Genomic DNA, 10932 nt, shown 5'->3' with positions numbered 1-10932 from the left:
ATTTGCCTTTTTAGGGGAACTTCCAATTCTGAGGCTACCTCTAGAAATCATGAGTTGAAATCATTCACTCCATTGCTGCCCATCAGTGACCAAAAAGTCATAACCAAAGTCCCTCCTACTGTGCATCTGCTGCAAATACTTCTCACACTCCAGGCAGCTAAAGAATGGATACTAGAAGCCTACTGTAGGCAAGATCTTCACATTTGAGAGTTCACCCATCTGGAATGTATTTTTGAGAATTGTAAGAAAGTAAAATGCAATTTTAATCTTCCATAATGACAGATAACCACACAATTTCACCATTATCCAATCCTTTCCCTCACTGACATGTGATACCCTTCTGATCATGAACCCTGTTCCCTTGTATACTTCTGGCTCTTTTGCAGCTCTTTACTTTGGTCCAATTATCTTTTTGTCTATTTAAATTGCAATACCACACAGTTTTAATTCCATAACTTCATAATATATTTTTTATGACTCTTAGAGTTAGTGCTAAGTCCTTATTCTTTTTCTTTTAAACCACTGGCTCTTCTTGGCCTTTTACCATGCCATAAGAATTTTATATCTGGAAATTTCCATAAAAAAATTTGGGGTTTTGTTTGGAATTGTATTACACTTAAATAGTAATTTGGAGATCTCTTTACTGTTAAAATACGGAGTATTCCCACCTTCAGGCATACACTTTATTTACGCAGGTCTTCTTCAATGTCAGTCAACAAATTTCCCAAATATCTGCATAGAGGCCTTACACGTATTTTTCTAAGTTTATTCCTAGGTACATTACTGCTTTTGAATGGAAACATCTTATATTATTGGTTTTTATCTTTGTTGCTGGTTTATAAGAATACCATGAATCCTATGGCCTTGCTAAAATTTGGATTTGTTCTTCTAGATTCATTTGGTTTTTCTTTTATTTAGCTAATCATAGCCTCTAAGAATACTGGCAATTTTGTTTTCCCCTTTTCCATCCTTACATTTCCTATTTCTTGTCTCATGTGCTAAGAAGTCCAGCACAATGTTGAATACCAAATAAACTCTGAGTGAGGGACAAGCTGGATTAAGGGCCAGCTGGTTCTCACCAGGGGTGCTAATCTGTAAGGGGCGCTAAAACTTCAGTGGAATAAATCAAATATATGGTGCCAAAAAACTCACGTTTCCACAAGCAATTCCTTATATTATTGGCAAAATGAATATTGGTCCTGCTCCCACCAAAGTGGTGCTGCCCTGAACGGAAATTTATTAAAAAAAAAAAAAAAAATGCTCTTTGCCAGCCAACTCTGAAGCTAGCTAGTAGACAGTCACCTGAACTCGGCAGTCACCAGCTGCTAAGGTTCGGAAACAAAATAATGATAGCATACTGCTATTTACGGGGAACAAGTGATTTTCCTTATTCTCTAAATTTTCATTCGCTTTACTGTGATGCTTCCCAAACATACATCAGGAAAGAAAATTGAAGGTGGAATGTAAACCTCAAGAAAGAGAAAACACATTGCCTTTTTTTTTTTTTTTTAACTTAAGTCACTGGAGGCAAATGAATAAGGAACTTTATATGAGAACAGTAGAAAATTGGTGTCTCTCCATCTTTGCTAACTCAATCTGAATAAAAATTGTTTAAAGACTATTTTGAAAGGGCACCAAATAATTAGCTTGCATGATTTAGGTCCTGAGTTAGAGACTAACAGCTGCCCCCTTGTAAAAGAAGTATGATACGTCTTTGAGGTTTTAAATACCTTCGAATGTTTTAAATACCTAAATTCTCTATTTTCAGGATACTAAGAAAATTGTCAGAAAGTTAAGCATAATTGTGTGCGCACATATATGCACACTGACAGACTTAAATATATAAACTCAGACCAAAGGTTACGGACATTTGTCCATCTGTCTTTTGGGTAGAAACAGCGCTATTGATATACATTTGACATATCCTTGAGTTTTCCTTCCTCCTTTAATTCACAGCCAAACATTTATATTATTTTGGTCTTTGTTTTTGGACAGTTTTTTGGATCTGTGCCAGCATCTCGTACTGCAGTCCTGCCACTCACTCATTTCATTTTTGCTTAAAGTTGTTCTTTTTCCTTTTTTTCTATCTCCATGTCATACTTTCTTTTGGTCTTTGTTAGGTTTTTTTTGTTGTTTTTCTCCCCCCTGTCACTCACTTTGTAGCAGTTCAGAAGCTCTGCAACAGTGTGAAGAGCTACTAACCAAGACTGGGGTGTGTGTGTGTGTGTGTGTGTGAGAGAGAGAGAGAGATCTGAAAAACGAAAAGGAGACATTCCTGAGGATAGACAAATCTTGTGTAGGTCAGCTACCACGAGGCTCTGAGGTATGAACAACAGGTCACAAATTTAGGACAGGCTACTGTGCAGATTGCTAAGTATTAAGTGTACTTGCTCAATTATAAACACGAGATTTAAAAACACATACAGGGTGTTTATTAAAGATGAAAGTAAATTAATAACAATTAGAATAAGTATGAATAATAGAAGTAAACAAAAAGCAGAGGAAATCCCTTGTTGAGCGTAATATATTCTCAGAACCATTTTATTCCTAAGAGACCAAATATTTATCATCGGACTCCACTCCCATGTTATTTGACTACCTGACACAACCCTGCCTCCCATGTTGTTTAAAGACATGTATTTGTTCAGAGGACCTCTTTGGACCACTCCCAGCTGTTGTTGAATATTCACGCCCAAAGTCCTCGCTTCCAAACTGTCCTGCATTTCTCCCTTGAAATCCTCTCAAGGATGGAAACAGAAGCAGAAACAGAAGTGCTACCAACTGTGCCGCTTTTCCACAGGAGCTTGTTTTCTAGTGGAGAGAGGCAGACATAAAACAACCCAGCGCCGTGCAGCGTCGGTGCGATGCTAGAAGACTGTAAAGAACACGGGGTGAGGACGGTGGGTGGTGTGCGGTGGAGGAGGTAGGCGGGAGGCCTGGGAGGTCTGCGAGATTTTGAAAATCCCATTAGACCTTCCGGTGATTCCGCAGTCGGAGGCATGGGGCCAGTGGGCGGCACGATAGGAAATGGATGTAGACAGGTAGGCAGGGCTCACTGAGGATACTAATGACTTTGATAAAGAATTTGGCATGTTTCCTGTATGAAATGGGCGGACCTTGGAGGCTTGTGAAGGAGGGAGTCAGGAAGCATAGATTCGGGATATCTTTAAATATATTTCCTAACTTTATGGGTTTCATTTCTCACCTATGAGAAGAAAGGGAGCAGAGAGCCAATGAAGTCCTTACCAATTTTGATCCATCCTATTGATAATAGCTATCATTTATGAGTGTTTATGGTGTACCATATACCTTACCGGTGTATTTTTACAATAATCCTTGCAATAACCCTGAGCTAGATCTGACTACCCCCATTTATCACTAAGACATTGAGTAATATTAATACATCCAGTAAGTGAAGAACCTAGATTTGAACCCACATATATTTTCTGAAAGCCAATGAAGTTCTAATAGGACTATTTTTTGGTGCCTCCTAAATTCTAATTCTTAAAAATAAAATGTGAGGTATAAGACATTATTTGAAAGATGGTGGCCAATTAATAAATTTCTACCTTCTATGAGGAGTGGATAAATAGAAATAGGTTGCAGGTGCAATATATTAACAGTGATTCCACTTAAGTATAAGGAGAAATTTTAGATAGCACAAGCTGTTACCATGGCTGAGGTTATAGGTATATCTCTAGATTTTTTTCATTAATCAGAGTCTTGTGTGTCTTAATCACTTAAAGTGTTGTTCTCACCAGATGTAAGCAGTTAAATAGCATGGGCACTCATGGTTCTTTTTGATTCATGGTCTAATCTAGAAGCATCTCCTAACAACCAGACATGCTCCCCCACCGGAAAGGATAGAAATTATTTGTCGAATATATTCTTAAATAATCAAATTGGATAACATACACTATAGGAAATGTTTTATGAAATATCAGAGGTCAGTTGTTTTAAATTAATTAAAAAATTCTTTCAATTAAGTGATTACTGTGATGAAAATACATCTATGCATATACATATATCTTATGCATACATGTGCTTGAAGGAAAATAAAAATAAATATGAACTTACAATATTCACAAATTAAGGAGGAGTTTATTTAACTCAGTGTTTCTGAACTTTTGAAAATATTTGTTCCTTTAGATTAAACTGAGAATTCCATACACACACCACCCTGCATTCTGATCTAAAGGTGTGTCCTTGGTGAAAGCTCCTGGTACCTCCTAAGTGTGCCTCCTAGTCAGTAAGGCATCGCTGAGGTTTATTCTATATAGTTTTGCTCGCAAGAACAGTAGTCTTTTTTTTTTCTCATGTAACATAAAATTACAACATACTATGTATTTTAAAATTACACCTCATCTGTCTACGTCTTCTAAAAATTCTGATTTGCCATTATCGTCTAACCTCTTTCTGAATCTCAAATTTAAATATATCTTCGAGTGCTTTCACATAATCTCTGCCCACTATTCAGGGGAACTGGGTGAGGACACAAAAGAAAGACATAAAGCTGAAATGTGAGAAAAAATTCCCAAATAACTAGGCATGAGGATTCTTTGAAATTGTGATAGGCCCACAATAATTTCATTGGGTTAACATTTTAGCTCCCAGTCTTGTTGGTGTTCCCTTTTTGATTAGTAGCTGCTCTTTCAAACACATACCAAACAACTTTGCTAGACTTCATTTGAATAATACTTGTACTCTTCAGGCAAGTTAATTAAAGCACAGTTGAAATTCTATTAGAAACGTCTTCAGAATTTCTACTTAGAGGGAAGCGTCCCTATGAGGACCTTCTACTGTGTTACCCAACTGACATTTCAGATGTTATCTACTGCTCTTAAAAACTGTCCTTGAGGAAAAACATGCCACAAACAAATGCAAAATCCTAACTTCCCCATTATCATAAGGAACAAATTACTTAATGTCTAATTACTTCCTTAGATACAGTTACACATAGGGAAAACAGTCATAAATAAAAAAGAATAATAATTATGCTTGAGATTTGGTCACTTAAGTTACTAATCATTTGGTTGATTTCCATTTCCCTCTGCCCTGGCATCATTTACCAAATATCTCATTTGTTGGGTTATTGCCAAAACATAGAAAACCCTAAGAATGCTAGCACAGTTATTAAGTTATTACTATTCCTATTACTTCCTCTCTTCTCCTCTTTTCTGCTTTTTTCCCCACTAGTCCTCAAATAGGCATATTGTATTCAAATGGATTAATTATCTTGTCCAGTTTTATGCTACCATTAAGACACTTTCAAAGCCAGCTGAAATAGAAAAGCCCACAGAAAAGTGAACTATTAACAATGAACATGTAATAGCAATTGCAATTATGATAAATACAATAAAAATGTACTTACAAGTATTGAGTAAGTATTCAAGGTTTGAATAAAATTCAAAATGAAAAAAATTCACCATGATGAATTAACAAAGTGAAGAAAGTCAATTAGGTCTTTGTTTTCATGTCTTTGCCACTGTCTGATAGCTTGTATCTCTTCTCCTGTATAAATGACTGTCAGATTCATATTTACAGCTACAAACTTAGCATCTTCACATGGATGTTCAAGGAAGCTTTATGCCAATATTTTTAGCAACTTTATTGAAATATAAATCACATATTACACAATTTATCCACTTGAAGAGTGTAGCTCTTTGTTTTTAGTAAGTTCACTGAGTGGTGCAACCATTATCATGATCTAATTTTATATTTTCTTTTTCTCCCCTCAAATACTCCATACCCCTAAGCAGTCACTTCCGGCCTATCCCTCAGCTCTGCACAACCATTAATCCACTTTCTGTTTCTATATAGATTTGCTTATTCTTGACATTTTATGTACATGGAATCATATAATAATGATCCTTTATGACTGGCTTCTTTCACTTTAGGATCATGGTTTTAAGGTTCACCCATATTTTAGTATTTTATTTCTTTCTATGGTTGAGTAATATTTCATGTTATGGATATCACAAGTTGTTTATCTGCTTAATAGTTGCTAGGCATTTGAGTTGCTTCCATCTTTTGGCTATTATGAATATGTTACTATTAACATTCATATACAAATTTTAATGTGGACATCTGTTTCATTAATTTTGGAAATTATATATATAATATATATATAAGCATATATATATGATATCATATATAGATATACATATATCTATAAACGATGTTTTTGAGAATTGTCAAATTGTTTTCCATTGTGGCCATGCCATTTTACATTCCCACCAGCAATGCATAAAGGTTCCAATATCTTCACACTCTAGGAACACTTGTTATTATTATTATTTTTTTATTACAACTGTCCTAGTGGATGTGAGATGGTTTCTCATTGGGGTTTTGATTTGTATTTCCCTAAATGACTAATGATGTTAAATATCCTTTCATATGTTTATTGACCATTTGTGTATCTTCTTGGAGATATATCAATTAAAATTCCTTGTTTTAAAAAATATTGGTTTATTACTTACAGTTCCCAGGAGGAGAGGGCATGTCACGCTAGGAGTGGGCACATAGGGAAGCATCAAGGTTAATCATAAAACAAAGAAAAGCCTTTATTGCAGTTTCCACAGGAAGGAATATATGAGGTAGGGCAAACAAGTTTAGAATTGGCTAGCTTGAATAATTTCAGCAGGCTCTGGGCCTTAGGGACTGTCTCTGGTTTTCGAGCACTAGGGTTGTTAGGGTTCTGAGTGTGAGAACAGGACAAAGGAAGTAGCTGAAGGCGTGGACTCTGGACTGATTGATATGCACTTGAAGAGGGCATTCCTGAGAGGAAAAGTCTCTGGGTGATGAGAGAGGTGGGTAACTCAGGCATATCTAATCAAGTTGCCCAGAATAAGGCACGTCCAGCATATGCATTTAGGGCAAATATTAAAGCATCAAATTTAGGGAAGCTAGAAGCATATTTGATACATTTTTAATTGGGTTATTTGCCTTTTTAATGTGGAATTATATGCTCCTTATATATGCAGTGTAAAAATCTCTTATCAGACATATAATTTGTAAACATTTTCTCCTATTTTGTGGATTTTTCACTTTTTTATGTATAGTTTGCAACAAAAAGGTTTTAATTTTGATGTAGTCCAATATTTTTCTTTTTCCTCTTTTTTTTTTTTTTTTTTTGGTCACTCGTGATTTTGGTGTCATATCTGAAGAATCATTGCCTAACACAAGGTCACAAAGATTATTCCCCTATTTTCTTACATGTAAGTTTTAGCTCTTGTGTTTCAGTTTATGATCTATTTCGATGTTATTAGGGTGTGTGGTATGAGGTAGAAGTTGAAACTCCTTTTGGCCTGTGAATATCCAATTTTTCCTATACCATTTGTTGAAGACTGTACTTTTCTTTTTAAGATTTTATTTATTTATTTGACAGACAGAGATCACAAGTAGGCAGAACAGGCAGGCAGAGAGAGAGGGGGAAGCAGGCTCCCTGCTGAGCAGAGTCCCATGCAGGGTTCAATCCCAGGACCCTGGGATCATGACCTGAGCTGAAGGCAGAGGTTTTAACCCACTGAGCCATCCAGACGTCCCTGTAGTTTTCTTATAAAATGATCTTATTACCCTTGTCAAAAAGCAACTGGCTAAAGATGAAAGGGTTTATTTTGGGGATCTCTATTCTAGCCCATTGATCTCTGTGTCTGTCTTCGTGTCAGTGCCGTACTGTTTTGATTACTATGGATTTGTCTCAAGTTTTGAAATCAGGAAGTGTGAGACCTTTAACTTTGTGTTTCTTTTAAAGATTGCTTTAGCAATTCTGGAATTTCCATATGAATTGTAGAATCATACCATCGATTTCTGCAAAATTGTTAGCTGGGATTCTAATAGACATTGAATCTGCTGATATATTTGAGGATGTCTTTCCATTTGTTTAGATTTTCTTTACTTTCTTTCTATAATGTTTTGTAGTTTCAAGTGCACAGGTTCCACGTTTCTTTTTTCATTTTATTTATCTGACATAGAGACAGACAGGGAGAGAGCACAAACAGGGGGAGCAGCAGAGGGAGAGGGAGAAGCAGGCTCTCCACTGAACAGGGAACCCAATGTGGGGCTTGATCCCAGGACTCTGAGATCATGACCTGAGCTGAAGGCAGCCACGTAACCGCTGAGCCATCCAGGTGCCCCTCCTTTTTTAAATGTATGCTTAAGAAACAGACCCTTAACTCCAGAAAACAAACTGATGGCTTAGAGCGGAGGTGGATGGGGGAATGGGTGAAATAGGCGATGGAGATTAAGGAAGGCACTTGTCATGATGAGCACTGGGTGATGTATGGGATTGTTAAATCACTATATTGTACACCTGAAACTAATATAACACTGTTAATTACACTGGAATTAAAATAAAAATATTTTTTAAAAATCTACTATCTTAAAAAATTTTTAAAAATTAATTTACATTTAAATATTTTATTCTTTCTGATATGATTATAAATGGAATTATTTTCTTTAATTTTATATTTAGAATGTTATTTGTTAACATATAGAAATGTGATTTATTTTTGCATATTGATCTTTTTTAAAGATTGTATTTATTTATTTGACAGAGAAAGATCACAAGTAGACAGGCAGTCAGAGAAAGAGGGGGAAGCAGACTCCCCACTGAGCAGAGAGCCTGATGTGGGGCTAGATCCCAGGACCCTGAGATCATGACCCAAGCCAGAGGCAGAGGCTAAACCCAGTGAGCCACCCAGGCATTCTGTGATCTTATATGCTTATGTGCTTGTTGAGCTTATTTGCTATTTCCAGTAGTTTTTTGGTGATTTGCTTAGGTTTTTCCATATATAAGATCATAACATCTACAAAGCAAAATTATTGTACTTATTCCTTTCCAATCTGGTGCCATTTATTATTTTTCTCTTCTAACTGTGCTGGCTAGAATGTGCAGCACAATATCGCATAGAAGTGTCAAGAGCAAACATTACTGTCTTGTTCCTGATTTTAGGAGGATAATTTGTTTTTCACCATTAAGTATGACAATAGCCGTGAGGTTTTGTATATGCCTTTTATTAGGTTGAGTAAGACTCCTTTTATTCTTATTTTTTTGAGTGTTTTAATTGTGAAAGATTATTAAGTATGGTAAAATGCTTTTGCTTACATCTATTGAGATGACTAGATGATACTGTACATTGTTATATTGTTATAGCATATTACAATATTTTCTGCATGTTGTGCCAATTTTGAATTCTGGAATAAATCTCAATTAGTCATAGTATATGTTTTTGCATGTTGCTGAATTTCATTTGCTAGGCTTTTTTTTTTTAAGGCATTTACATCCACATTCATAAGGAATATCACTCTTTTTGTGATAACTTTGGTTTTGATATCAGATTAATATTGGCCTCCTGGAATAAGTTGAGAAGTATTCTCCTCTGTATTTCTTTGGAAGTGTTTAAGGTATTAATTCTTCTTTAAATGTTTGGTAGAATTCACCAATAAAACCATCTGATCTTAGGCTTTTCTTTGTGGGAACTTTCTGAAAGTTACTAATTCAATCTGTATGCTTGTTATAGGTACATTGAGACTTTCCATTTGTTCTTGATTTGCTTCAGTAGTCTGTCTTTCCAGAAATGTGTCCATTGCATCTAAATTATCTAGTTTGTTAGCATACAGTCATTCAAGGTATTCACAATCCTTTCATTTCTGTAGAGATTGTAGTGAGGTCCTTGAATTCACTAATTTGAATCTTCTGTTTTTCCCTTGGTCAATATAGCAAAAGATTTTTTAATTACATTAATCTTTTCAAAGAATCAACTTTTGATTATGATATTTACTGTTTTTCTATTCTCTATTTCATTAATTTTTACTCTATCCTTTATTATTTCTTTCCTTCTCCTTGATTTGGATTTAATTTGTGGTGCTTTTTCTAGTTTCTTGGGATGAAATACTGTGGTATAGATCGAAGATGTTTCTTCTTTTTTTATTATAGGCATTTTCAGCTTTCAATTTCCTTCCAAGCACTGTTTTAGCTGCATTCTGTAGATTGTGGTATATAGTGTTCTCATTTTTATCCATATCAAAGTATTCTCTAGTTTCTCTTTGATTCTACTTTGACCCTTTTGTGATTTAGGATTATGTTAATTTCCACATACTTGTGAATTTCCCAAAGTTTTCTTCTGTTATTGATTTCTAATTTTATTCTACTCTGGTTAGAAAGCATCCTATATATGATTTAAATGCTTTTAAATTTATTGAGGCTTGTTCTGTAGCTTACCATATGGTCTATCTTGGAGAATACCCCATGTGCAATTAAGAATATATGGTCTGTTGTTAGGTGGAGTGTCTAATAGCTGTCTGGTAGATCTAGTTCATTTATAGTTAGTTGTTCAAGTCTTCGATTTCCTTGTTGCTCTCCTGCTTAGTTGTTCTATCCACTATTGAAAGTGGGGTATTGAAGTACCCAGCTGTTACTACTGAATTCTCTATTTCTCCCTTCAATTCTGTTTGTTTTGCTTTATGTATTTTGCAGCTCTGTTAAGTACATTTGTGTTTATGTAATTGCTATATCCTCCTGGTGGATTAACTCTTTCATCATTATGAATTGGCTCTCCTTTTCTCTGGTACCATTTTTTAGTTTTAAATCCACAGTGGCCCATGTCAATATAAATCACTAACATGTTGAAAGTCATGCTAAAGTTCCCTTTCCCAGTTAGATTTTAATTCTTTATTGTGAATTGTGAATGTATATATGACATAAGGCTGCTAGTATGAATCAGGGAGGATACTTTTCCTCCCTATGTTCAGTGAAGGACTAGTAACTTAGAGATTTTTTTTTTTGTAATTTTATTTTACTTTATTTTTAGTGCTCCAAGATTCATTATTTATGTGCCACACCCAGTGCTCCATGCAATACGTGCCCTCCTTAATACCCACCACCAGGCTCACCCAACCCTCCCACCCAAAAAAACCCCTTCAGTTTGTTTC

The sequence above is a fragment of the Mustela lutreola genome, chromosome 8 (genome assembly GCF_030435805.1).
Source record: "Mustela lutreola isolate mMusLut2 chromosome 8, mMusLut2.pri, whole genome shotgun sequence".
NCBI classification, from domain to species: domain Eukaryota; kingdom Metazoa; phylum Chordata; class Mammalia; order Carnivora; family Mustelidae; genus Mustela; species Mustela lutreola.
This window is presented reverse-complemented; position numbering follows the sequence as displayed.